The 26,761-nt window shown below is 40.7% G+C and overlaps 1 long non-coding RNA gene across 1 annotated transcript in view; it reads right to left on the minus strand.

Moving 5' to 3' along the window:
* The window catches only part of LOC144578864 (uncharacterized), a 263,235-nt gene that overhangs the window by 158,674 nt on the left and 77,800 nt on the right, over window positions 1–26,761 (minus strand). The window contains exon 2 of the long non-coding RNA XR_013525314.1: window positions 16,860–17,063. This is a non-coding gene — a long non-coding RNA (uncharacterized LOC144578864). The remainder of the gene's footprint in view (window positions 1–16,859; window positions 17,064–26,761) is intronic.

Consider the following 26,761-nt stretch of genomic DNA (forward strand, 5'->3'; position numbering starts at 1 on the left):
TATTGTGAAAAGTACTGTGATGAACATACATATGCATGTGCCTTTTTGTGAAAAAATCTATATTCCTTTGGGTATTTACCCAGTAATTAGATTGTTAGGTCAAATGATAGTTCTTTCTAAAATTATTTTTTAATATGTTCAAAATCTATGTGTATGTATATGTTTAGATGCCCATACAAATATACTTCCCAAAATAAATAATAAAAATTCAATATAGTCCAGAATCACACACAACTTTCCAACAAACTTCCATATTGATTCAAAAAAGATTTAGAAAAAGCACTAATATCTATCCGAAAGTCTGCACCCTAAAACTACACAAGTGGGAGGCAAGTAAGGGGCAGCCTCCATCAACTCCTCCAATGTCTCCAACAAGTAGAGTCATTAGCTAGAGATTGCCAAAAAAACAAAAACAAAAAACCATCTGCTTTTCCTGCCTCACCTCTGGACTTAGTAGCCCACAGAGGAGTTGTTGTAAAACAGACTTTTTCACTCATTACTGATAAAAGCATAAATTAGAAACCCCTTGTGGAAATTTATCTAGCAATATGTCTCACAAGACTTTTTAAGAAATGTTCTTAGCCTTTCCCAAAATAAACCTCAACCTGGTTATCGTTCCTTGGTAGGAATCACAAGTGCAACACGGTGAGAATAAAACTACTAATTTCCACCTCGGTAACTACATCCCCATCCTTTACCCCCAAACATTTTCCGTCTCAGGATATGGCATTGACAGTTATCTAAGCATTCAGGTCCAAAATGTAGAAGATACCTTGATTTCTCTTTCAACCTCAAATGCAATTCATCAATAAGTTTCCTCATATTAACCTTGAGAATGCATGCTGAGGCTGACCACTTCTCACTAGCTCCTCTCCTCTATCCTAGTCCTGACCACCATTCTTTCTCACCTGAACTGCTGAAACTGTCTCCTAACTGGTTTTCCTGCCTCTGCTCTTACTCCCTGTAGTCCAGTCTCCATATAACAGCCAGAGTGATGTTTCTAAAGCAATATAAGATCCTGTGAATCTCCTACCGACTTCAGGTCATTTAAAGCCTCTTTACAAGGACCTCCTTCATTTGGTACCACTTCCATCTTTCCTCTTCTTACTATGATTCAGACACAATTTTGCCTTCTGTCCTTTCAATCTGTGAAGTTCCTTCCCAGGTCAGGGCCTTGGCATTTATTGTTCTTCCAGCTGGCAATGCTCTGCTTTCACAAGTTAATGATAACATATCAAATTTATCTAGACCTAATATACACCAAGCCTTAGTCTAAGAGTGTTCCACATATTAATTCATTCCACTTAGTCTGGGTACCTCAGAAAAAAAGCACAAAGATAGGATATAAAATGTAAGAAATGTATTGCAGGAAATATCTGTAAGAAAAAATGGAAGAAGAAAGGGTTACTGAGAGAGGCTTAAGATTATGCTGCCACGTTCCCAGATGTGCTGTCATCCAGGCTGTGTTGTTCCATTTCTAGAGCACAGGCAGAGTAGATTTAGCATAATTTTTAAGGGCTCTTGCATTTCCAGAATAATAAAAGAGAATTGGCTTCAACTTAAAGTCACAAGCTTCATCAGACCCTAACAAGACAGTCACCCTGTCCTTTGAAGCAAGTATTGACTTCTTCTCTCTAGCTACAAAAGTCCTAGATATCATCTTCCTCTAATAGAATGGTGCTTCATTTACATTGAAAATGTGTTGTTTAGTGTAGCCACCTTTACCAATGAACGTATCTTCTGAATAGCTTGCTGCAACTCCTACATCAGCACTTGCTGCTTCCCCTTGCACTTTGATGTTATGGAGATGGCATCTTCCCTTAAACCTCATGAACAAATCTGTACTAGCTTTCAACTTTTCTTCAGTAGCTTCTTTACCTCTCAGCCTTCACAGAATTGAAGAGAGAATAGAGTCTCCTCTGAGTTAGGCTTTGGTTTGAGAGAATGTTGTGGCTGGTTTTATCTCTTTTTTTCTTGCATTTTAGGTTTTGGGGTACATGTGAAGAATGTGCAAGATAGTTGCATAGGTACACACGTGACAGTGTGATTTGCTGCTTCCCTCCCCTTCACACACATCTGGCATTTCTCCCCATGCTATCTCTCCCCAACTCCCAACCCCCTGCTGTCCCTCCCCTATTCCCCCAAAAACACCCCAGTGTCCAGGGCTCCCCTCCCTGTGTCCATGTGTTCTCATTGTTCAACACCTGCCTATAAGTGAGAACATGCAGTATTTCATTTTCTGTTCTTGTGTCAGTTTGCTGAGGATGATGTTCTCCAGGTTCATCCAAGGACACGAACTCACCGTTTTTGATTGCTGCATAATATTCCATGGTGTATATGTGCCACATTTTCCCAGTCCAGTCTATCATTGATGGGCATTTTGGTTGATTCCAGGTCTTTGCTATTGTAAACAGTGCTGCAATGAATAACATGTGCATCTGTTCTTATAGTAGAACAATTTATAATTCTTCAGATATATACCCAGAAATGGGATTGCTCGGTCAAATGGAATTTCTATTTCTAGGTCCTTGAGGAATCACCACACTGTCTTCCACAATGGTTGAACTAATTTACACTCCCACCAGCAATGTAAAAGTGTACCTATTTCACCACATCCTCTCCAGCATCTGTTGTCTCCAGATTTTTTAATGATCGCCATTCTAACTGGAGTGAGATGGTATCTCAATGTAGTTTTGATTTGCATCTCTCTAATGACCACTGATGAGCATTTTTTCATATGTTTGTTGGCCTTATGTATGTCTTCTTTTGTAAAGTGTCTGTTCATATCCTTTGCCCACTTTTGAATGGGCTTGTTTGTTTTTTTCTTGTAAATCTGTTTGAGTTCTTTGTAAATTCTGGTTATCAGCCCTTTGTCAGATGGTTAAACTGCAAAAATTTTTTCCCATTCTGTTGGTTGCCGATTCCCGCTAATGACTGTTTCTTTTGCCATGCAGAAGCTGTGGAGTTTCATTAGGTCCCATTTGTCTAATTTGGCCTTTGTTGCCAATGCTTTTGGTGTGTTGGTCATGAAGTCCTTGCCTAATCCTATATCCTGGATGGTTTTGCCTAGATTTGCTTCTAGGGTTTTTATGGTGCTGGGTCTTATGTTTAAGTCTTTAATCCATCTGGAGTTAATTTTAGTGTAAGGTGTCAGGAAGGGGTCCAGTTTCTGCTTTCTGCACATAGCTAGCCAGTTTCCGAACACCATTTATTAAACAGGGAATATTTTCCCCAATTGCTTTTTTTTGTCAGGTTTGTCAAAGATTGTATGGTTGTGGATATGCTGTTTTGCCTCCGATGCCTCTGTTCTGTTCCATTGGTCTATATCTCTGTTTTTGTACCAGTACCATGCTGTTTTGATTACCGTAGCCTTGTAGTATAGTTTGAAATCTGGTAGTGTGATGCCTCCTGCTGTGTTCTTTTTACTTAGAGTTGATTTGGCTATGTGGGCTCTCTTTTTTTTCCATATGAAGTTTAAGGTAGCTTTTTCCAGTTCTGTGAAGAAGGTCATTGGTAGCTTGATGGGGATAGCATTGAATCTGTAAATTACTTTGGGCAGTATGGCCATTTTCACGATATTGATTCTTCCTAACCTTGAACATGAAATGTTTCTCCATCTGTTTGTATCCTCTCTTATTTCGTTGAGCAGTGGTTTGTAGTTTTCTTTGAGGAGGTCCTTTACATTCCTTGCTAGTTGTATTCCTAGGTATTTTATTCTCTTTGTAGTAATTGTGAATGGCAGTTCATTCTTGATTTGGCTCTCTTTAAGTCTGTTATTGGTGTAGAGGAATGCTTGTGATTTTTGCACATTGATTTTGTATCCTGAGACAAAAGGGAATGCTTCCAGTTTTTGCCCATTCAGTATGATATTGGCTGTGGGTTTCTCATAAATTGCTTTTATTATTTTGAGATACGTTCCATCAATACCGAGTTTATTGAGGTTTTTTAGCATAAAGTACTGTTGAATTTTGTCAAAGGCCTTCTCTGCATCAATTGAGATAATCATGTGGTTTTTGTTTTTGGTTCTGTTTATGTGGTGAATTACGTTTATAGACTTGTGTATGTTGAACCAGCCTTGCATCCCTGGGATGAATCCTACTAGATCATGGTGGATAAGCTTTTTGATGTGCTGTTGCAATCGGCTTGCCAGTATTTTATTGAAGATTTTTGCATCTATGTTCATCATGGATATTGGCATGAAGTTTTCTTTTCTTGTTGAGTCTCTGCCAGGTTTTGGTATCAAAATGATGTTGGTCTCATAAAATGATTTGGGAAGGATTCCCTCTTTTTGGATTATTTGGAATAGTTTCAGGAGGTATGGTAACAGTTCCTCTTTGTGTGTCTGGTAGAATTCGGCTGTGAACCCATCTGGACCCAGGCTTTTTTTGTGTGGTAGGCTCTTAATTGCTGTCTCAACTTCAGATTTTGTTATTGGTCTATTCATGGTTTCAACTTCTTCCTGGTTTAGGCATGGGATGATGCAAGTGTCCAGAAATTTATCCATTTCTTCCAGGTTTACTAGTTTATGTGCATAGAGTTGTTTGTAATATTCTCTGATGATGGTACGAATTTCTGTGGGATCTGTGGCGATTTTCCCTTTATCATTTTTTATTGCATCTATTTGGTTATTTTCTCTTTTTTTTTTAATTAATCTGGCTAGTGGTCTGTCTATTTTGTTGATCTTTTCAAAAAACCAGCTCCTCAATTTATTGATTTTTTGAAGAGTTTTCTTGTCTCTATCTCCTTCAGTTCAGCTCTGATCTTAGTTATTTCTTGTCTTCTGGTGGCCCTTTTAGGAGCAGCTCAGGATTGCAGCTCCCAGTGAAACTGCAGAGGGTGAGTGGATGCCACATTTTCAGACAGATCTTTATTGCCCACAGACCAGGAGAGTCCTAGGCAGAGAAGCCCTATGGGTCGCCAGCGTGGCTGTTTCGGCCAGCACAGCTGTTTTAGCTGGCGCAGCTGTTTCGCCAGCGCCATAGCTTGGTGGCTCTCCATACAAAATACACTGGTCTGGTTGCCCTTTTAAGCTGGCCAGGAGATTCCTGGGTAGTGCTGTTGTTTCAGCTGGTGCAATGGGTCGCCGCACGGGAAATCAAACAGATCCTGGCACCCTTTCAGCAGGCGACTGAAACACCTAGGATAGAGGCAACCATTCAACTTAAAAAAAAAAAAAAGGCTCTGAGGCAGGGAGCCAGGTGATCAGGCTCGGTGGGTCCCACCCCAAAAAAAACGAACAAAAAAAACAGCAATTGGAAATTCTCGGGGTTAAGAGTTTCACAGCAAGCACAGCTGAACCCAGGATGGTGCAGCTCAGTGGGGGAGGGGCGTCCACCATTACCGAGGCACTCCACCCCTACAGAGGTATTCCCCCATTACTGAGGCAGCTTGCCATTGCCAAGGCAACCCACCACACCAGAGAGAGTCCACTCTTACAGAGGCGGGCCACCATTGCCGAGGCAGTTCTAACCACACCCATATAAACAGGACTACAGGGAAGCTCAACAGCAGCAGGGCGGAGCTCAGCAAAGCCTCTGCAGGCAGACAGGGACTAGGCTGCCTCCTTGCTGGGCAGGGTAGCCCTGAAAAAAAAAAAAGGCAGCAGCACAACGAACACTCATAAAGCCCTAACTCCCCAGGACAGAGCACCTAGAAAAAAAAAAGGCAGTTTCTGAGTTCTGCTGCAGCAGACTTAAACATACCTGCCTAGCAGCTCTGAAAGAACAACAGAGCTCACAGCTCACTCAACACTTGAGGTCCTATAAAGAACATACTGTCTTCTCAAGCAGCTCCCTGACCCCTGTATATCCAAAGAGTCACCTCACAAAGGACTGATCAGACTGACATTTGGCGGGCATCATTCTGGGACAAAGATAGCAGAAGAAGGAACTGGTAGCAACCCTTACTGTTCTTCAGCTGCTGCAGGTGATCCCCAGGCAAGCAGGGCCTGGAGTGGACCTCAGCAGTCCTACAGCAGAGGGGCCAGACTGTTAGAAAGAAAGCTAAGAAACAGAAATAACTTCATCATCAACAACCTGGATGTCCACTCAGAGACCCAATCTGAAAATCAGCAACTATATAGACGACAGGTGAATAAATCCACAAAGATGGGAAAAAGCCAGTGCAAAAAGAAGGAAAACACCCGAAACCAGAACACTTCTCCTCCTACAGGGGATCACAACTCCTCACCAGCAAGGGAACAAAGCTGGATGGACAATGAGTGTGATGAAATGACAGAATCAGACTTCAGAAGGTGGGTAATGAGAAACTTCTGTGAGCTAAAAGAACATGTTCTAACTCAATGCAAAGAAACTAAGAACCTTGAAAAAAGATTTGATGAAATGATAACAAGAATGGACAACTTAGAGAGGAATATGAATGAATTGATGGAGCTGAAAAACACAACAGGAGAACTTTGTGAAGCATGCACAAGTTTCAACAGCCAAATTGGTTTTATCTTCAATTCAGACCACTCAAACTTTCTTTTTATCAGCAATAAGGCAGATGCCCTTTGTACCATTTGTGTGTTCACTGGAGTAGCACTTTTAATATCCTTTAAGAATTTTTCCTTTGCATTCACATCCTTGGCTAACTGGCACAATGGTCTAGTTTTCAGCCTACCTAGGCTTTTTACATATCTTCCTCACCAAGCTTAATCATTTCTATAATAGCTTTTGATTTAAAAAGATAGACTCATGACTCTTTGTTTCACTTGAACACCTAGAGTCCATTGTAAAGTTATTGACTGGCCTAATTTCAATATGGTTGTGTCTCAGGGAATAGGGAGGCCCAAGGAGAGGGAAAGAGATGAAAGACTGGCCAGTTGGTAGTGCAGTTAAAACACACACACCTATAGATTAAGTTCACAGTCATATGGTCAGTGTTTATTGTGCGCCAAACAATTACAATAGTAACATCAAAGAACACTGATCACAAATGACAATAGCAGATATAATAATACTACTACCCTGGCCAACATGGTGAAACCCCATCTCTACTAAAAATACAAACAGCTGGGCACAGTGGCAGGTGCCTGTAATCCCAGCCACCAGGGAGGCTGAGGCAGAAGAATCACTTGAACCCAGGAGGCAGAGGTTGTAGTGAGCCAAGATCTCACCATTGCACTCCAGTCTGGGCAACAAGAGTGAAACTCCATCTCAAAATAAAAATATATATATATATGTATATTTCTAGAATTACCAAAATGTGACACAGAGATGCAAAGTGTGCATGTGCTATTGTAAAAACGATGGCAGTAGACTTGATCAACATCTTCAATTTGTAAAAAAGGCAGTACCTGCAAAGCACAATAGAGGTGCAATAAAATGAAGTATGCCTGTATTTAAGAAGTAAAAAATTGTATGACAGCTGACAATTTTGTCAGACACACTAATCTAAAACAACTGATTTCTTATTTTTCATTAAGAATGAGCTCATAGGTGGAATTAACATGAATTTTGAAATGTTTATAAGGTTTATTTTGTTTTCATTTTATTTTTCAACATGAAGTCCCAATCAAACTCTTTTCCACTGTGGTTAGCAGAATTCGAAGACAGACCCAAGAATCCTGCCCCCTATTACACATACCTGTACAATACCCTCCCCATGAGTGTGAGAAGGACTTGTGAATATGATGGGACAGTTCTCCCATGATTACATTACCTTAAATGGCAGAAGGATTTGGCAGATGAATTATGGTCCTGATCATTGGACACTGAGTTCATCGAAAGGAAAATTATCCTGGGTAGGTCTAACTTAATCAGGTGAGCCCCTAAAAGAGGTTGGAGAGATTAGAAGTGTGAAAGAGATTATCTTGCTGACCTTGATGGAGCACAGTGCCATATTGTAAAAAGGGCCATGTAGCAAACAGCAGGCAGTTTCTAGGATCTGAGAATGGCCCCCAGTTGACAGCCAGCAACAAAGCAAGAACTTATAACCTCAACGAACTAAATTTTGCCAATAAACAATGAGCAGAAAAGAGGACCTCAAGCTCCAAAAAGAGGACCTTGCAGCTCCCACATCTCCAAACCTTGGTGAGACTCTGAACAAAGGATCCAGCATAAACATGTCCAGACTCTAGATCCATGGAAACTGAAATAATACATAAGTTGTTTTAAGCCACTATATTTGTGATTATTTGTTACACAGCAATAGAAAACTAATAGCCCTACTACTGACTATGACATTTTAATCCCCAGTTAGAATATATATTCAGGAGGACTCAAGATGGCACTGTGAGAACAACCCAGGATTGAAGCTCTCGCTGGACGCACAGAGAGTGTGAGTTGGGGAAGCATTTCCAGACGGATCTTAGTTGCCCACAGAACGGGGAAATTCCCAGGTATAAAAAAGACGCGGGATGCCAGGCAGAGGTCTCCGCTGGCATAGCCGGCAGTCGGTGCAGCTCCGGCCCGCGCCAGAGCGCAGAGGCACTCCACAGCGCTCCATACAAAAGCGCACTGTTACGGGTGCCCTGTTGAACTGGCAAACTAAGACCTGAGAGGGCTGAACTTGAGACTGAACGGGTCTTGAACTGTGACCCAGCCCAGGAAATCCCAGGGACTCAGCGTTTGGGGGAGCGCAGTGTGACAAACAAAACGGCGATTCCAAACGCTCCCAATGAATAGGTTTTTTTTTTAAAGTGCAGCTCTGTGGGGGAGGGGCGTCAGCCATTACTGAGGCAATCAGCCCCTACTGAGGTACACACCCATTGCTAACGCAGCCTGCCGCTGCCGAGGCAACCCGGTAAAACAGAGAGACTCCTCCACAGGGCGTAGCCAGAGGCAACAGGGCGGAGACCACAGCAGAAGGGCGGAGCCTGCAGGAATAGGGCGAACCTCACACCAGCAGGGCGGAGCCTCGGCAGGCAAAAAGTGACTAGACTGCCTCCTAACTGGGCAGGACAGTGAGGCGGACACTCACAAGGAAAGCCCCAACCCCCACCCAGAGAGAGCATCTGAGGAAAAAAAAGGGGTTTTCTTATGAGTTAGGTTGCAGCAGAACTAAACATAGCAGCCTAGCAGCCCTGAATGAACAACAGAGCTCACAGCTCAGTACTTGAGCTCCTACAGACTGTCTCCTCAAGCAACTCCCTGACCCCTCTATATCCATAAGACTGACATTCGGCAGACATCATCCTGGGACAAAGATAGCAGAAAAAGAAACTGGTAGCATCCATCGCTGTTCTGCAGCCACTACAGGTGCACCCCAGACAAGCAGGGCCTGGAGTGGACCTCAGCGGTCATACAGCGAAGGGGCTAGACTGGTAGAAGGAAAACCAAGTAACAGAAATACTCCATCATCAACAATTTGGGTGTCCACTCAGAGATCCAATCAAAAAATCAGTAACTACACAGACGACAGGTGGATAAATCCACAAAGATGGAAAGAAACCAGCGCAAAAAGGAGGAAAACACCCGAAACCAGAACACATCGCCACCTAGAAAGGACCAAAACTCCTCACCAGCAAGGGAACAAAGCTGGACGGAGAATGACTGTGACGAAATGACAGAAGTAGACTTCAGAAGGTGGATAATGAGAAACTTTTGTGAGCTAAAAGAACATGTTTTAAATCAACGTAAAGAAACTAAGAACCTTGAAAAAAGATTTGAAAAGAGATTTGAGGAAATGATAACAAGAATGGATACCTTAGAGAGGAATATGAATGAATTAAAGGAGCTGAAAAACGCAATACGAGAACTTCGCGAAACATGCACAAGTTTCAATACCCGAATTGACCAAGCAGAAGAAAGAATATCAGAAGTCGAGGAACAACTCAATGAAATAAAATGAGAAACCAAGATCAGAGAAAAAAGCACAAAAAGGAATGAACAAAGTCTCCAAGAAATGTGGGACTATGTGAAGAGACCTAACCTACGTTTGATAGGCGTACCAGAATGTGATAAAGAGAATGAATCCAAGCTGGAAAATACTCTGCAGGACATTATCCAGGAAAATTTCCCCCACCTAGAAAGACAGGCCAACACTCAAATGCAGGAAATACAGAGAACACCACAGAGATATTCCGCAAGAAGAGCAACCCCAAGGCACATAATCGTCAGATTCAACAAGGTTGAAATAAAGGAGAAAATACAAAGGGCAGACAGAGAGAAGGGTCGGGTCACCCACAAAGGGAAGCCCATCAGACTCACAGCAGATCTCTCGGCAGAAACTCTACAAGCCAGAAGAGAGTGGGGGCCAATATTCAACATCCTTAAAGAAAAGAACTTTCAACCCAGAATTTCATATCCAGCCAGACTGAGCTTCATAACTGAAGGAAAAATAAAATCCTTTGCGAACAAGCAAGTACTCAGAGATTTTGTCACCACCAGGCCTGCTTTACAAGAGATCCCGAAAGAGGCACTACACATAGAAAGGAACAACCAGTACCAGCCATTCCAAAATCACACTAAATGCTAAAGAGCATCAACATAATGAAGAATCTACAACAACTAACGGGCAAAACAGCCAGCTAGCATCAAAATGGCAGTGTCAAACTCACACATAACAATATTAACCCGAAATGTAAATGGACTAAGTGCACCAATCAAAAGACACAGACTGGCAAATTAGATAAAAAGCCAAAACCCAGCAGTGTGCTGTATCCAAGAAACCCATCTCACATGCAAGGATACACAAAGGCTCAAAATAAAGGAATGGAGGAAGATTTACCAAGCAAATGGAGAGCAAAAGAGAGCAGGAGTTGCAATCCTCATCTCTGATAAAATAGACTTTAAAGCAACAAAGATCAAAAGAGACAAAGAAGGCCATTACATAATGGTAAAAGGATCAATACAACAAGAAGAGCTAACGATCCTAAACATATATGGACCCAATACAGGAGCACCCAGATACATAAGGCAAGTTCTTAACGACTTACAAAGAGACTTAGACTCCCACACAATAATAGTGGGAGATTTTAACACTCCACTGTCAATATTAGACAGATCAAACAGACAGAAAATCAACAAGGATATCCAGGGCTTGAACTCAGACCTGGAGCAAGCAAACCTGATAGACATTTACAGAACTCTCCACCCCAAATCCACAGAATATACATTTTTCTCAGCAGCACATCATACCTACTCTAAAATTGACCACATAATTGGAAGTAAAGCACTGCTCAGCAAATGCAAAACAACTGAAATCATAACAAACAGCCTCTCAGACCATAGTGCTATCAAGTTAAAACTCATAATTCAGAAACCAACCCAGAACCGCACAGCTTCATGGAAACTGAAAAGCTGGCTCCTGAATGTTGACTGGATAAACAACGAAATGAAGGCAGAATTAAAGAAGTTCTTCGAAACCAATGAGAACGAAGACAAAACATGCCAGAATCTCTGGGACACATTTAAAGCAGTCTCTAGAGGAAAGTATATAGCAATAAGTGCCCATATGAGAAGAATGGAGAGATCCAAAATTGACACCCTATCGTCAAAATTGAACGCGCTAGAGGAGCAAGATCAAAAAAACTCAAAACCCAGCAGAAGACAAGAAATAACTAAGATCAGAGATGAACTGAAGGAGATTGAGACACGAAAAACCCTTCAAAAAATCAATAAATCCAAGAGCTGGTTTTTTTAAAAGATCAACAAAATAGACAGACCACTAGCCAGATTGATTAAGAAGAAAAGAGAGAACAACCAAATAGATGCAATAAAAAATGATAAAGGGGAAATCACCACAGATTCCACAGAAATTCAAACCATCATCAGAGAATATTAAAAACAACTCTATGCACATAAACTAGTAAACCTGGAAGAAATGGATAAACTCCTGGACTCCTGTGTCCTCCCAAGCCTAAACCAGGAGAAAGCTGAAACTATGAATAGACCAATAAGAAGGTCAGAAGTTGAGGCAGCAATTAAGAGCCTACCACACAAAAAAAGCCCAGGTCCAGATGGGTTCACAGCCGAATTCTACCAGACACACAAAGAGGAGCTGGTACCATTTCTTCTGAAACTATTCCAAATAATCCAAAAAGAAGGAATCCTACCCAAATCATTCTACGAGACCAATATCATCCTGATACCAAAACCCGGCAGAGACCCAACTAGAAAAGAAAACTTCAGGCCTATATCCATGATGAACATAGATGCAAAAATCTTCAATAAAATATTGGCAAGCCGATTGCAACAGCAAATCAAAAAACTTATTCATCATGAACAAGTAGGATTCATCCCAGGGATGCAAGGCTGGTTCAACATACGCAAGTCTATCAACGTAATTCACCACATAAACAGAACCAAAAACAAAAACCACATGATTATCTCAATTGATGCAGAGAAGGCATTTGACAAAATTCAGCAGCCCTTTATGCTAAAAGCCCTCAATAAACTCGATATCGATGGAATGTATCTCAAAGTAATAAAAGCTATTTATGACAAACCAACAGCCAATATCATATTGAATGGGCAAAAACTGGAAGCATTCCCTTTGAAATCCGGCACTAGACAAGAATGCCCTCGCTCACCACTCCTATTCAATATAGTACTGGAAGTTCTAGCCACAGCAATCAGGCAGGAAAAAGAAATAAAGGCTATTCAAATAGGAAAGGTGGAAGCCAAATTGTCTCTATTTGCAGACGACATGATAATATACCTAGAAGACCCCATCGCCTCAGCCCAAAAACTCCTGAAACTGATAAGCAACTTCAGAAAAGTCTCAGGATATAAAATCAATGTGCGAAAATCACAAGCATTCATCTACACCAATAACAGACTTAAAGAGAGCCAAATCAGGAATGAACTGCCATTCACAATTGCTACAAAAAGAATAAAATACCTTGGAATATGACTCACAAGGAACGTAAGGGACCTCTTCAGGGAAAACTACAAACCACTGCTCAACGAAATCAGAGAGGACACAAACAGATGGAGAAACATTCCATGTTCATGGTTAGGAGGAATTAATATTGTGAAAATGGCTATACTGCCCAAAGTAATTTACAGAATTAACGCTATCCCCATCAAGCTACCATTGACTTTCTTCAAAGAACTGGAAAAAACCACCTTGAACTTCATATGGAACCAAAAGAGAGCCTGCATAGCCAAGTCAATTCTAAGCAAAAAGAACACAGTGGGGGGCATCACACTACCGGATTTCAAACTATACTATAAGGCTACAGTAATCAAAAAAGCATGGTACTGGTACCAAAACAGAGATATAGATCAATGGAACAGAACAGAGGCATCAGAGGCAACACAACATAGCTACAACCATACAATCTTTGATAAACCTGACAAAAACAAGCAATGGGGAAAGGCCTCCCTTTCAACAAATGGTGTTGGGAAAACTGGCTAGCCATGTGTAGAAAGCAGAAACTGGACCCCTTCCTGACACCTTACACCAAAATTAACTCCAGATGGATTAAAGACTTAAACATAAGACCCAGCACCATAAAAACCCTAGAAGCAAATCTAGGCAAAACCATCCAGGACATAGGAGTAGGCAAGGACTTCATGAACAAAACACCAAAAGTATTGGCAACAAAAGCCAAAATAGACAAATGGGACCTAATGAAACTCCACAGCTTCTGCACAGCAAAAGAAACAGTCTCTAATGTGAATTGGCAACCAGCAGAAAGGGAAAAAATTTTTGCAGTTTACCCATCTGACAAAGGGCTGATATCCAGAATTTACAAAGAACTCAAACAGATTTACAGGAAAAAAACAAACAAGACCATTCAAAAGTGGTCAAAGGATATGAACAGACACTTTACGAAAGAAGACATATATGAGGCCAACAATCATATGAAAAAATGCTCATCGTCACTGGTCATCAGAGAGATGCAAATCAAAACCACATTGAGATACCATCTCACACCAGTTAGAATGGCGATCATTAAAAAATCTGGAGACAACAGATGCTGGAGAGGATGTGGAGAAAAAGGAACACTTTTACACTGTTGGTGGGAGTGTAAATTAGTCCAACCATTGTGGAAGACGGTGTGGCGATTCCTCAAGGCCTTAGAAATAGAATTCCCATTTGACCCAGCAATCCCATTACTGGGTATATATCCAAAGGACTATAAATCGTTCTACTACAAGGACACATGCACACGAATGTTCATTGCAGCACTGTTTACAATAGCAAAGACCTGGAATCAACCCAAATGCCCATCAATGATAGACTGGATTGGGAAAATGTGGCACATATACACCATGGAATATTATGCAGCAATCAGAAATGATGAGTTCGTGTCGTTTATAGGGACATGGATGAATCTGGAGAACATCATTCTCAGCAAACTGACACAAGAACAGAAAATGAAACACCGCATATTCTCACTCATAGGCGGGTGATGAAAAATGAGAACACATGGACACAGAGAGGGGAGTACTAAACACTGGGGTCTATTGGGGGGAAAAGGGGAGGGCCAGTGGGAGGGGGTGGTGGGGAGGGATTGCCAGGGGAGAAATACCAAATGTGGGTGAAGGGGAGAAAGCAAACAAAACACACTGCCCTGTGTGTACCTATGCAACTGTATTGCATGCTCTGCACATGTACCCCAAAACCTAAAATGCAATAAAAAAAAAGAAAAAAAAAAGAATATATATTCATATTAGGTGATGCTTTTCTGTTACCAGTTACCATGGATTGTAATAAGGACTTTATATAGTTGAGTGTTTATTTGATAATTGTCTGTGTCTTGATGAGATTTCAAGCTCTGTAGGGGGCAGAAACTACATCTGTTTTGCTCATCTTTATAGTCTCAGGGACAGCACATAGTAATTATTCAATATACATGTTGCACGGATGTTCTCATTATTTGCTTTCATGTCTCTCATGAGCCCCTGAAAATTACTGTTACGAGATAAAAGGGGAGCAGAGGAAAATTTATTTCATTCCCTCTTCAAATAATATGTAGCATGTCTAAGAAAACCTGGAAAACACAAAGTAGAGACTCCTCTGGCGACCTGCAGTCAGAAAAATGGTTTGGCCCTTGGAAAGGCATGGGAGAGCCTTGGGTCAAGTAGCCGATAAGGACCAGCTGCTAAAGGCAGCTTCAGCTGTGAGCCAAAAGCCAGATGTCATGGACATATCAGCCCTGCCTCAATTCCTTGATAGCCGGCCTCTCCAGACCCGCACATCTGTCCTCAGGTCATGAAGGCTCCATTCTGTGTTCCTCAAAAACAATCTGCCCACCTTCGAGCACAGTATTAGTTGCCTCCCATTGATCTTGGCAAAGTACAAGCTGTTGCTCAGTAAGCACCCTTTGCTGTCCATTCATTGCTCCAATAGGACCCCACCACTTCCAGAGGAGGACTTCTGCCCACTTCGTATGCTGCAGTCCCAAGACTGGGCTTTTGCCTCAGTTCCCATTAAGCAGTCTTATATTGTCATTTACTGGAGCCCCATCTGTAAACTCTAACCTGGTCACCTGTCCATTGTTTCTTGTGTTCACTTCCAGCCTGGATTGACAACATTAGAGTCCCCAGCCTGAGCCCTGAGTAAAAACTCTGTCAGTGGTTGCTCACTCACAGCTGAGCTGCCTGTTAGGCTCTGTACCTTGCCAGCTCTTGGCAGGCCTACACAGCTCCCTACTCCTACCATTGTTCCATGGATAATGAGCCCCCAACTGACCTCTCACTCCTTTCCCCTTCCCATCCAACTCCTTTTGCCAAGAGGAACCAGAAGACTTGCAGACTCCTCTCCTCACCTCATAAGACATCTCATAAAGAAAGGAATATTCTTACATATGGACCTCCAAAAAGAATTCATTCAACATTAGACACGTTCGAAATTTTTTATTTTTCCTAAAATTACTAGAATGGTTACTCTCAACCTACTTTACTTCATTGCCCTATGTCGAACAATACCTCTGAACATTTTATATTGGTGTAATACTTAAATTTAATATAAACAGATTATGATATGATTATGGTATTCGTTTATTGCCTTTAAAACAAACTCCATGCTTTATTAAATAAAGGTTTGGTTTTTGTTTTTTGTTTATTTGTTATTGAGACAGGATCTCACTTTGTTGCCCCAGGTGGATTACAGTGGCTTGAACACAGCTCACTGCAGCCTCGAACTCCTGAGCTCCAGCGATCTTCCCACCTCAGCCTTCCAAGTAGCTCGGACTACAGGCATGTGTCACTATGATCAGCTAATTTTTTATATTTTTTGTAGAGACAGAGTTGGGTTTTACCCTGTTGCCCAGGCTGGCCTTGAACTCATGAGCTCAAGCAATCTGCCCTCCTTTGCCTCCCAAAGTGCTGGAATTACAGGCATGAACCACTGTGCCCAGCCTATTAAATGTAGTTTTAAACACTTTTTTTTCTAAAGACATTTAAGCAACAACAGGAATATAAGAAAGTTTAAATAAATGTCTTAGCAAGTTTTTTCCAGACATAATGTGATTTTTTTTTACATAATAAAGTCATTTAGACAAATCGGTTTGTGTGCACATCCCATTCATACAGTGTAAAATATGTAGTTTTATGGCAATTAGTCACTTTGATACTGTTAATATTTAATGAATTCAATGTAAGGCATCTTTAGTTAATCTAAATATAAAATCATTACCCCTTCTTTAGCTATGATATATAAATCTCCTTATAAAATATTTATCTAAAAGCTATATGTAGGTTTTTTCCTTCTATGAGCAATTAACCACTCGTTATCTATTAATTTTCTTTAATAAAACTTCCCACAATTTAAAAACAAATTTTAGTGGTTTAAGTACAAAAATACCATTTATAGGCATAATTTCAAAATGTTAATATACTTTTTTCTCCTTTCAGTAACCAAGACCTTATCCTTGAATACTAGTAACTAGTTTCACCCATGCCTACAGAATTTTTAGAGGCATACACACAATGATTCTCAACCTTACTACACATTAGACTTACCTGGGAAGATTTTAAAGACCCAAATCCTAGGCCCACCACCAGAAACCCTGATTCAAGTGTTCCGGGGTGAAACCCAAGCATTAGCATTTCTGAAAACTCCTCAGGTGATTCTAATGTGCAACAGGCTGGAGACTGCTGTCATAGTGTGGTCACAGGCATCAAGTTGAAGATTAGGTGTGAGATAGTTCAGGAAGAACACAGCAACTGGAAAAAAAAAAAAAACTGCTTAAAGCAAGCCTTAAGAAGGACCACAGACTGGGCTCCAGCTACTGCTCCAGCTTCTGCACAAGTAAACTCTGGGCTGTTCTGCAGACTTGGGCATATCCATGGGGAGAGACTAGGGACATTTTCCAGAACAAGTGTCAGTTGTATGTATATGAGGCACCAGGCCCCAGCTGCACAATTTGGGGTGCTCGTTCAGAGATGGCATTGCAGGTTCTCAAATGGCTTGTCCACCTGTATGTCTTATGTCCTGCATTTACAAGAGGAGGTAGAATTTGTTCTGCAGAACCATTTCCTTAACTTGTTTACACAGAGATATCCTACCTGGATCTCTCTCTCTCTCTCTTTCTTTCTGTCTCTCTCACTCGCGCATGCACGCACACACACATCAACCTACTTGATAGAATTTTTTCAGTTACTTTTCTGACCAGAGAATACATATTAGAAGTTGCTATATTTGAATATGAATAAACATATACATGGAAATACTCTTAGTGTATCTCAGGCTCTTTTTAGCACCTCCCTCAGTATGGACCCCTTAGCTGCTCCCCTTCCAGAAGTCAGGGTTTTCCTACTCTCACTATATCTCTTTTCTCTAAACCTGTTCTTTTTTTTTTTTTGAGACGGAGTTTTCGCTCTTGTTACCAGTGCAATGCTCGATCTCTTGACCTCGTGGTCCACTCACCGCGGCCTCCCAAAGTGCTGGGATTACAGGCTTGAGCCACCGCGCCTGGCCTAAACCTGTTCTTAAGAGGTGACTTGATGAGAGTAATTTACCCACTACCATGTACTGAGCTTGCTCTGTTGCCTCTTAAGACTTCAACTCTGGCTAGGCATGGTGGTGCACCTATAATTGCAGCTACTCGGGAGACTGAGGCATGAGAATCGCTTGGACCCAGGAAGCGGAGGTTGCAGTGAGCCCAATTCATGCCACTGCACTCCAGACTGTGCCACAGAGTGAGACTCTGTCTCAGAAAAAAAAAAAAAAAAGTTTTCCACTCCAATTCTGGAACTCAGGGTTTTATCCTTCTTTTAAAAGGACTCTATGCAAGCAGAAATTCCTCTTGGTTGGATAGTGCTTCTAACATGATTGCATCAACACCCAATAGAGAGCTGTTGACTCCTCCACACCAGGCTAGGTCTACTTGTAAGCTAACTTTGCACTAAACCCATAACATTAAATTGGAAGGATAAAACAAGGGAAGACATTAGCCTTTAATCTAATTTGGTTGCCTCCATCTAGACAACTGAACAAGACTCTGTGGATGTTCTAGTTGCTTCATTCCACAGCTACCAGAAACATCTTTCCTAAATTGTCCAATTAAAAGTACTTTACACAATGTAAGAAATGAAACAAGGTCCAGGAGATTATCACATTTCACTTTTAGATATTTTCATCCTACAACTATTAGACCAAGGAAAACCATTTTTAATTAGAAAAACACATGAAAAAAACTTATAATAAGCTCTATGTAACAAGGTTTGCAGAGAGATTTTGCTCCAGGCATGGAGCTTCAATGTCAATAAATCAAGACAAAGAGAACTTCTGGGATGTTCTGCTACTGATTTCTTACCAAAAGCGGGGGGGGGCGGGAGCATTTAAAGGAGAAATGTTACTCATTTTTACTAGAACAATAATTTGAGCCAAATGTGATCATATTTGCCTATTTGTTTTCCTTCAAATATTAGCTTATTTGGTCAAGTACAGCTTTTTCCTAAATGCCATGTCAGCCTAACATTTTCTGCTTTGCCTAATGAATAATTTTCCCCTCTGTACTCCCTCTATGCTTAGGAGTAGCTAGCATTCTGGTACATGGTAGCTGTATATCATTTACACATTCATACATAATCCAGAAGTAAATGCAATTCTGAGTGCTTTGTGATTCACCAAGGATATCAGGGTTGATATATGTCTCCATCATTAACCTTTGACTTACAACTTACAAAACTGCTATCATGAAAGATAATTATTAGTAGTATTATTTTAGAGACAGGGCCTCACTATGTTGCCCAGGCTGGTCTCAAATTCCTGGCCTCAAGGAATCCTCCCACCTCTGCCTCCCAAACTTTTGAGACTAACAGGCATAAGCCACTATGCCAGTCAAGAAGATAATATTCTTTAAATTCTTATATGTACTTTAATTAATACAGATTGAAAAGAAAACTGCAGACTGAATTCATCTGCCAATTCAGAAGAAATTCTCATCCAAAACTCTGTATATATTAGAACGTGTGTGTGTGTGTGTGTGTGTGTAAAACATTCACACACACATTTACATTTTTTCTATTTGTCCCTATCAATTAATATTTATAAGCATATTAATTTGGAAGTCAATCTGAGACAGGGATACAATTTCTAGATAAGAAAACACAGATGGTGGCATGCATCCTTGCAGACTATTTTTATATTGACTCTCTTACAGACAATCTGTTTTATCAGCTTTCCAATGGGTCCAGAGTATGAAGAACTCCAAAAAAGAAAATTCTAAGATTCTAAAAACACTTGGCTGTAAACAGACTTAGTGGGCATAGCTTCTCCCTTTGCCAAGTCTCTGGAATGCAAAAAAAAAAAAAAAATACTAAGAATATAGCCAAACGTTTCCTTCCCCAATCCTGTTGAAGAAACTTGTTACTGTACTGCTAGATGCTGATGAAGTCACTACCAAACTGACTCTGATTCTGACAAAGCAGATACATGAGCTTTGGCTATAAGGATACTAGAAATTTGCTGCAAGGTGATAAAAATGTATTAGGCATAAGAGCCGTGTAATCAAGGAGTGAGTTAACAAACAAGGTGACACAAAACAAGCAATATCAGAGAGTCAGGGTTCAGGAACAATCTGGCTGCATATTGTTATCTAGAAATGATCACAAGTAGATAAGACACAGAGCCTGTAACAGTGCATGTACTAAATGAATATGTAATCACTAGGGTAACATCAAGAGGACAGCCAGCTTCATGTCTAACCATTAATGATCAGTAATAAAAGTGGCAGTGTTTGTTCAGTGGGGGAAGCTGTTTCCTATTGAGGAGAACACAGCACATTTAGTCAAAAGCCATTCATCTGTGCAGGGATGTTGCCAACCTTGCCTAATTCAAAATTAATGAGTCTGGGGGCTGAGCTGTGCTTTTGGTGGTTAAAGATGGCCTGTGTCAACATGACAAGGCTGTGATTTTTGAACTGAGGTAACACAAAGGCAAAGAAAATGAGTTAAATATAAATAAGAAAGCATTACTAAAAATATGAGTTATTATCATTAACCAGAAATAATGCCAGCACTCAGAATCACGTTAACAGTTTTAATGTCATCATTTTCTAGACAAGATAGAGCTCTGTTAAATAGCTAAATAATTAAAGAAGTTATTAAGAAGCCATTTCAGCATTTAAATAACTAACTCAATCAGTAGGCAGGCTGAGCTCAGTGTCATCATGATATGCACAGGAAATGGAAATGAATCTTATTGGTTGGGGAAACTGTTCAGACTATTAACTCTTATGGCTCCTTGAATTTTAACAAATATCTGTAAAAGTGCTTATGATAACATAATACTATACAATGGTGTAAAGAAAAAGTCAATTTTTTTACAAAGGTTTACAAGGGAGTCTGTCCACATAAATTAGTATCTTATTTTATTTATGTAATTCAACCTAACTATAATCACATTTGGAAGAATTTTTTTTTTTAGGTAGAGAAAATTGCCATACAGAGTTTAAAATTTCTAAAATTACTGGCGAAATTATGGCACTTGAACTGGACGATTAAGTGGCAACTGAGCTAGTTGATCGCAAACATCCCACCCCAGCTATCATTATTTAAAATTATATTTCAATGTACTCAAATATTTACCTATCCCATGGAAAAAATGCTTTCAAGAATAAAATAAAATAACTTAGCAAACCTTTAAGGAACTCTTAGTAAGAGCTGGGTGCTAACTATGTTCATTGCTAGGGAAGACAGACCAGTTAAACACAATGCAATCCAAAAGGATGCTGGGTTTTTATTTTCAAGTGTGTGTGACTGTGTGTGTTGTATAACCTATAATTCTTACTTAGTTACATTCTGTAGTAAACTGAATTAAGGTTTCAGATAAGAGAATCTATTTATTGTCTTAATAAAATGCACTACAATGGCACTTTACACTATTGGTTTCACAGAATAGGAACGTAATTTGAAAGCATTCCAGAGGGGATTCAAGATGGCGTGGTGAGAACAACCCAGGATTGAAGCTCTGGGTGAATGCGCTAAGAGGATGAGTCAGGGCGGCATTTCCAGACGGATCTTTGTTGCCCACGGAACAAGGAAATTCCCAGGTATAAAAGAGATGCGGGACACCAGGCAGAGGCTTTGGCTGGTGCTGTAGCACAGTGGCGCTACACAGCACTCCGTGCAATGTGCACTGGTCCGTGTGCCCTGTTGAACCGGCAATCTGAGACTTGAGAGGGCTGAACTTGAGACTGAACAAGACTTGGACAGTGAGCCAGGCCAGGAAATTTCAGGGAAACAGCGTTTTGGGTAGCGCAGTGGGACAAACAAAACGGCAATTCCAAACACCCCAGGTGGAGAGGTTCCCTGAAGGCACAGCTAAACCCAGGATGGTGCAGCTCCATGAAGGAGGGGCATCCACCATTACCGAGGCAATCAGCCCCTACTGAGGTCCACGCCCATTGCAGACACAGCCTGCCATTGCCGAGGCGAACCGTTACAACAGAGAGACTCCACCGCAGGGCATAGCTGGTGGCAGCAGGGCGGAGACCGCAGCAGAACGGCAGAGCCTGCAGAAACACAGCGAACCTCACACCAGCAGAGCGGAGCCTCGGCAGGCGAACAGTGACTAGACTGCCTCCTAGCTGGGCAGGACAGCACAACAGACACTCACAAAGAAGTCCCAAACCCCCGAGATAGAGCATCTGAGAAAAAAAGGGTTTTTTTATGAGTTCTGCTGCAGCAGAATTAAACATAGCAGGCTAACAGCCCTGAATTAAAAACAGAGCTCACAGCTCAGCACTTGAGCTCCTATAAAGTACAGACTGTCTCCTCAAGCAGCTCCCTGACCCCTCTATATCCAGAAGACTGACATTTGGCAGGCATCATTCTGGGACAAAGATAGCAGAAAAAGAAACTGGTAGCATCCCGCACTGTTCCGCAGCTGCTATACATGCACCCCAGACAAGCAGGGCCTGGAGTGGACCTCAGCAGTCGTACAGTGGAGGGGCTAGATGGGTAGAAGAAAAACCAAGTAACAGAAATACTTCATCATCAATAATCTGGGTGTCCACTCAGAGACCCAATGGAAAAGTCACCAACTACACAGATGACATGTGGATAAATCCACAAAGATGGGAAGAAACCAGCACAAAAAGGAAAAAAACACCCGCAACCAGAACACCTTGCCTCCTAGAAAGGACAAAAACTCCTCACCAGCAAGGGAAAAAAGCTAAACGGAGAATGACTGTGATGAAATGACGGAATTAGACTTCAGAAGGTGGATAATGAGAAACTTTTGTGAGCTAAAACAACATGTCTTAAATCAATGCAAAGAAATTAAGAACCTCAAAAAAAGATTTGAAAAAGATTCGAGGAAATGATAACAAGAATGAATAACTTAGAGAGGAATATGAATGAATTAAAGAAGCTGAAAAACACAACACGAGAACTTCGCGAAGCATGCACAAGTTTCAACAACCAAATTGACCAAGCAGAAGAAAGAATAACAGAAGTCAAAGATCAATTCAATGAAATAAAATGAGAAACCAAGATCAGAGAAAAAAGCGCAAAAAGGAATGAACAAAGTCTCCGGGAAATGTGGGACTATGTGAAGAGACCTAACCTACGTTTGATAGGTGTACCAGAATGTGACAAATAGAATGAATCCAAGCTGGAAAATACTCTTCAGGACATTATCCAGGAAAATTTCCCCCACCTAGAAAGACAGGTCAACACTCAAATGCAGAAAATACAGAGGACACCACAAAGATATTCCGCAAGAAGAGCAACCCCAAGGCACATAATCATCATATTCAACTAGGTAGAAATAAAGGAGAAAATACTAAGGGCAGCCAGAGAGAAAGGTCGGGTCACCCACAAAGGGAAGCCAATCAGACTCATAGCAGATCTCTCGGCAGAAACACTACAAGCCAGAAGAGAGTGGGGGCCAATATTCAACATCCTTAAAGAAAAGAACTTTCAACCCAGAATTTCATATCCAGCCAGACTGAGCTTCATAACTGAAGGAAAAATAAAATCCTTTGCGAACAAGCAAGTACTCAGAGATTTTGTCACCACCAGGCCTGCTTTACAAGAGATCCCGAAAGAGGCACTACACATAGAAAGGAACAACCAGTACCAGCCATTCCAAAATCACACTAAATGCTAAAGAGCATCAACATAATGAAGAATCTACAAAAACTAACGGGCAAAACAGCCAGCTAGCATCAAAATGGCAGTGTCAAACTCACACATAACAATATTAACCCTAAATGTAAATGGACTAAATGCTCCAATCAAAAGACACAGACTGGCAAATTGGATAAAAAGCCAAAACCCATCAGTGTGCTGTATCCAGAAAACCCATCTCACATGCAAGGATACGCAAAGGCTCAAAATAAAGGGATGGAGGAAGATTTACCAAGCAAATGAAGAGCAAAAAAAAAGCAGGAGTTGCAATTCTCATCACTGATAAAATAGACTTTAAAGCAACAAAGATCAAAAGAGACAAAGAAGGCCATTATATAATGGTAAAAGGATCGATACAACAAGAAGAGCTAACAATCCTAAACATATATGGACCCAAAACAGGAGCACCCAGATACATAACGCAAGTTCTTAATGACTTAAAAAGAGACTTAGACTCCCACACAATAATAATGGGAGATTTTAACACTCCACTGTCAATATTAGACAGATCAAACAGACAGAAAATCAACAAGGATATCCAGGGCTTGAACTCAGACCTGGAGCAAGCAAACCTGGTGGACATTTACAGAACTCTCCACCCCAAATCCACAGAATATACATTCTTCTCAGCACCACATCACACCTACTCTAAAATTGACCACATAATTGGAAGTAAAGCACTGCTCAGCAAATGCAAAACAACTGAAATCATAACAAACAGTCTCTCAGACCATAGTGCAATCAGGTTAGAACTCAGAATTCAGAAACCAACCCAGAACCACACAGCTTCACGGAAACTGAACAACTGGCTCCTGAATGTTGACTGGATAAACAATGAAATGAAGGCAGAAATAAAGAAGTTCTTCGAAACCAATGAGAATGAAGACACAACATGCCAGAATCTCTGGGGCACATTTAAAGCAGTCTCTAGAGGAAAATATATAGCAATAAGTGCCCATATGAGGAGAATGGAGAGATCCAAAACTGACAACCTATCATCAAAATTGAAAGAGCTAGAGGAGCAAAATTAAAAAAAAACTCAAACCCTGCAGAAGACAAGAAATAACTAAGATCAGAGCTGAACTGAAGGAGATTGAGACACGAAAAACCCTTCAAAAAATCAATAAATCCAAGAGCTGGTTTTTTTTAAAAGATCAACAAAATAAACCACTAGCAAGATTGATTAAAAAGAAAAGAGAGAACAACCAAATAGATGCAATAAAAAATGATAAAGGGGAAATCACCACAGATTCCACAGAAATTCCAACCATCATCAGACAATGTTACAAACAACTCTATGCACATAAACTAGTAAACCTGGAAGAAATGAATAAATTCCTGGACTCCTGTGTCCTCCCAAGCCTAAACCAGGAGGAAGCTGAAACTATGAATAGACCAATAACAAGGTCAGAAGTCGAGGCAGCAATTAAGAGCCTACCACACAAAAAAAGCCCAGGTCCAGATGGGTTCACAGCCGAATTCTACCAGACACACAAAAAGGAGCTGGTGCCATTCCTTCTGAAACTATTCCAAATAATCCAAAAAGAGGGAATCCTTCCCAAATCATTTTATGAGACCAATATCATCCTGATACCAAAACCCGGCAGAGACCCAATGAGAAAAGAAAACTTCAGGCCAATATCCATGATGAACATAGATGCAAAAATCTTCAATAAAATATTGGCAAGCCGATTGCAACAGCAAATCAAAAAACTTATCAATCCTGATCAAGTAGGATTTATCTCAGGGATGCAAGGCCGGTTCATCATACACAAGTCTATAAACATAATTCACCACATAAACAGAACCAAAAACAAAAACCACATGATTATCTCAATTGATGAAAAGAAGGCATTTGACAAAATTCAACAGCGCTTTATGCTAAAAACTCTCAATAAACTCGGTATCAATGGAACGTATCTCAAAGTAATAAAAGCTATTTATGACAAACCAACAGCCAATATCATACTGAATGGGCAAAAACTGGAAGCATTCCCTTTGAAATCCGGCACTAGACAAGGATGCCCTTGCTCACCACTTCTATTCAATATAGTACTGGAAGTTCTAGCCATTGCAATCAGGAAAGAAGAAGAAATAAAGGGTATTCAAATAGGAAAGGTGGAAGCCAAATAATCTCTATTTGCAGACGACATGATAGTATACCTAGAAGACCCCATCGCCTCAGCCCAAAAACTCCTGAAACTGATAAGCAACTTCAGCAAAGTCTCAGGATATAAAATCAATGTGCGAAAATCACAAGCATTCATCTACACCAATAACAGACGTAAAGAAAGCCAAATCAAGCATGAACTGCCATTCACAATTGCTACAAAAAGAATAAAATACCTTGGAATACAACTCACAAGGAACGTAAGGGACCTCTTCAAGGAGAACTACAAACCACTGCTCAACGAAATCAGAGAGGACACAAACAGATGGTTAGGAAGAATTAATATCGTGAAAATGGCTATACTGCCCAAAGTAATTTACAGAATCAACGCTATCCCCATCAAGCTACCATTGACTTTCTTCACAGAACTGGAAAAAAACCACCATGAACTTCATATGGAACCAAAAAAGAGCCCACATAGCCAAGTCAATTCTAAGCAAAAAGAACACAGCGGGGGGCATCACACTACCGGATTTCAAACTATATTACAAGGCTACATTAATCAAAACAGCATGGTACTGGTACCAAAACAGAGATATAGACCAATGGAACAGAACAGAGGCATCGGAGGCAACACAACATATTTACAACCATACAATCTTTAATAAACCTGACAAAAACAAGCAATGGGGAAAGGATTCCCTGTTTAACAAATGGTGTTGGGAAAACTGGCTAGCCATGTGCAGAAAGCAGAAACTGGACCCCTTCCTGACACCTTACACTAAAATTAACTCCAGATGGATTAAAGACTTAAACATAAGACCTGGCACCATAAAAACCCTAGAAGGAAATCTAGGCAAAACCATCCAGGACATAGGAGTAGGCAAGGACTTCATGAACAAAACAACAAAAGCATTGGCAGTAAAAGCCAAAATAGACAAATGGGACCTAATGAAACTCCACAGCTTCTGCACGGGAAAAGAAACAGTCACCAGAGTGAATAGAAAACCAACAGAATGGGAAAACATTTTTGCAGTTTACCCATCTGACAAAGGGCTGATATCCAGAATTTACAAAGAACTCAAACAGATTTACAGGAAAAAAACAAACAAGCCCATTCAAAATTGGGCAAAGGATATGAACAGACACTTTACGAAAGAAGACATATATGAGG

The sequence above is a fragment of the Callithrix jacchus genome, chromosome 13, assembly GCF_049354715.1.
Source record: "Callithrix jacchus isolate 240 chromosome 13, calJac240_pri, whole genome shotgun sequence".
NCBI lineage: Eukaryota > Metazoa > Chordata > Mammalia > Primates > Cebidae > Callithrix > Callithrix jacchus.